Source organism: Hydra vulgaris, chromosome 13, assembly GCF_038396675.1.
Source record: "Hydra vulgaris chromosome 13, alternate assembly HydraT2T_AEP".
Taxonomy (NCBI): domain Eukaryota; kingdom Metazoa; phylum Cnidaria; class Hydrozoa; order Anthoathecata; family Hydridae; genus Hydra; species Hydra vulgaris.
Window position 1 is genome coordinate 22,839,975 of NC_088932.1, and position 3,413 is coordinate 22,843,387.

Sequence of the window (3,413 nt, forward strand, 5' to 3'; positions counted from 1 at the left end):
AAGCATGCGTAAATTAGATTAATTAAAAAATATATATATATAAAATAATAAGTAATAAATAATAAGACAAAAAAAAAAAAAAAATACTCAATAACAACAGCAAACAAAAATGAAAATAACTAGCAAAACAGCACAAATAAAAAAAAACTTTACACAAACGAAAAGGCAAAACACAAAAACTTATGTTTTGGCGAAAAAAGAAAAGTGTAGAAAATGTGGTAAAATAGAAAAACAGAGTTATTTTTGGCGAAAAAAGAAAAGTGTAGAAAATGTGGCAAAATAGAAAAACAGAGGACAACAATATTAGTTTATAACAACAATTAGCTATTAAATAGTATTATAACAACAAATAGTATTATAACAACAAATAGTATTATAACAACAATTAGCTACAAACGCTCAAATAATAACAAACTTTACGCAAACAAAAAGGCAAACACATAAACTACAAAATGAAAGCAAAAACTACAAAACGAAAATGCAAACACAAAAACTTTTACGAAATGAAATTAAAATTAAAAAAATGATTTTTTGTTTGTTTTGTTTTTGTATTTTTAAATCTGTTCGTTGTTTTATTTCTTTATTCATTTTCGTGTGTTATTTTTCTTTAATCTTTTGATTCGTTTATACCTTTTAATAATTTTCTTATTTTAATTTATTTTTAACTAATCTTTTTTATTATAGGTCCCCGCATTCTTTTATTTTTTTTATCGATCTATTTATGTAAATTTTTTATTGTCATTTACTTTTTTAATCTTATTTTGTAAACTTTATATTTTATAATGAAATGTTGTTTTAAATGTAATAAAGAACAAACAAACAAACAAACAAAAAAGACAGGTGAAAAAAAAAGTAGTCGAGTTAGAAAGATAGTATAGAGATAGATAGATAGGACAGACATTTTTGTTTTTTTGTTGTTTTTTTTACCGACCAACTAGAGACACCTGAAGCTAAAACCAGGCTTACACATAGCCCTAGAAGGCGGTGTTATTTGGGAGCCGAGACTCAATGTTCGGTCCAATAAGGGTTTATTAATTGCCACTCAGCCGAAATTAAGTAGCACCAACTTAATGGTTTATCTCCATTTAACATCCGAAGTAGACAGATTGATTTGGGATTTCCGGACGTAAAAGGAGACAGCGAAAAAGCGGCTAGAGGTTCTTTTCTTGTTTCTGCTTTCTTACAATACCGTTACCAATTGTGAGATTGTCCGGAATGGAAATAAGAACAGATACTATACTTGATCTTAGCCATTAGACCGAGAAGCGAAGACATTCATGATGTTAGAATGTGCAATCAGACTATTATTTTTTTTTATTTACAACTTTATAAAATTACATTAACTCAGGTTACAATAATGTTAAGACTGCAACTGTATATATATATATATATATATATATATATATATATATATATATATATATATATATATATATATATATATATTAGGGTGGAGTGAATTTTTAGTTTTTTTTACAATTCGTTTAGCCTGGGTTTGCAAAAGTTGTCTATTCATTTCAGAAATACTCTGGAAAAATATCAATGCTCTAGGAAATTATCTTGAGGTCCCTCAAGACCTCTAAAATTTTAATGGGTCCCTAATATTATGTAAAAAAAAGTTTTTTAAAAGTATGTCATGTTGGGTCTCAATAGAAGCAAAATTTTATAAAAATTTCAAAAATAACAATTATTTTTAAAATAAATTGTTATTTTATAGTTTACTGCAGAAAAAATGACCTTTTAAGCTGAAAATGAAAAAAGTTCATTTTTTTAATTATAATTTCAAAAAAATCTTAAATAATAATTTTTTTATAAAATAATTGTTATTTTTGAAATTTTTATAAAATTTTGCTTCTTTTGAGACCCAACATGACATACTTTTGAAAAACTTTTTTTTACATAATATTAGGGACCCATTAAAATTTTAGAGGTCTTGAGGAACCTCAACATAATTTCCTAGAGCATTGATATTTTTCCAGAGTATTTCTGAAATGAACAGACAACTTTTGCACACCCAGGCTAATCGAATTGTAAAAAAAAACTAAAATTCACTCCACCCTAGTATATATATATATATATATATTATATTTTAATTTTTTTTTTAATATTTTTTGTTTGTCTTTTTATTTTATATTTTTTAGTGTTTTTTGATTTTATATTTTTTGTATATTTTGTTTTTTATTTTAGGGCCGTTGTGCGGAAGGGAATCAAGAGTTCACACAAAATTTTCGAAAATATTTGCAGAGAAGAGGAAGTCTATGCTAAACATGCAGATCTTGCTTCGAGTCGTTGTTTTGTTTTAACTCAAATGTTTAGTTTTAGATTCCCATTCTCTAATTGGCAAAAAACGTTCTTAATACAAAAAAGTTCACAGAAATCTCCGCAGTGTTTCTACGGACATAATATTATGACAGAAAATGTCCACAGAAGGTAGACTGTCGTGTAAAAATGGATAGAGGATGTTTTGTGTCAATTTGTATCTATCAGAGGTAAAGTTTTTTTTTCCCAATTTTAGGTCCACGGCATTATTGTTTTTATTGAACCGTTCCAGAAAAGTTCTGCTGGCACGATTGTTATTTTTTTTTTGCCACTTCTAAGTAAAAGTTTTTATTGATTTTAGGTGGATGGTAAAAAGGGACCCGTCTTTGCCTAATATTTCAATTGTTGATTTGTAGTACTGAGACGTTTTGTTGTCCCAGTGTTTTGGAAAATTGTTTTGTTTAAAAAGTTCCAGCTTTGGACTTGGTTCGTAAATTTTATAAGTGAACTTACCAACCAATACTTTAAAAAGTAGTAATAATCGTGAGTTTTATCTTTCCGGATTCTTTCAGTTGAATGAGCGTTTCGAGGCGAAGTGCAAGATTTGCTCCATCAGAGATAAAATTCCGAGACCCCGCTTTTGACGGGTAAGAAAAGTGTCTCTCTCTTAACCGGATTGAAATTGGTCTTTTGCCACAGATTTTCGAAAATGGCTCTATGCAATTATTCTATTACCCAATCGGGAATGGACAACATGTTTGCCAGAAACCACACTTTTGACATTGCTAGCGTGTTTATCAACATAGTCTTTCCTCTAAGTGACTAGTACGTAGTCCCAGAAATTTGAGTTTTTTTGCCACTTTGTTTAGAGTTACTAACCAGTTGAAATTAGTAGTTTCACTCAGTCTGTTATAAAAAGTAACGCCTAATATTTTGAAACCGGTGTTATTGTTCCAATCTATGTTGTCCAATTCTGGGTAAATTTTAGGATCAAAACCCCCAAGAGCAAAACCATTGGTTTTCGAGGCATTGATCACTGAACCACTTGCTTTTTCTAACAGTTTTTCTTTTTAGAAAAAGTAGCGGACAAATTTTACGTCCCTGGCACAAAAGCTCAAGTTGTCTGCGTACTGCTGTAATTTAAAGGGTTTTGG

The 3,413-nt window shown here is 28.8% G+C and overlaps 1 pseudogene; it reads right to left on the bottom strand.

Annotated features, from left to right (window-relative positions):
* Nucleotides 1-1,069: 1,069 nt before the first annotated feature.
* LOC136090404 (U2 spliceosomal RNA) lies at nt 1,070-1,270 on the bottom strand (annotated as a pseudogene).
* Between the last annotated feature and the right edge of the window lie 2,143 nt (nt 1,271-3,413).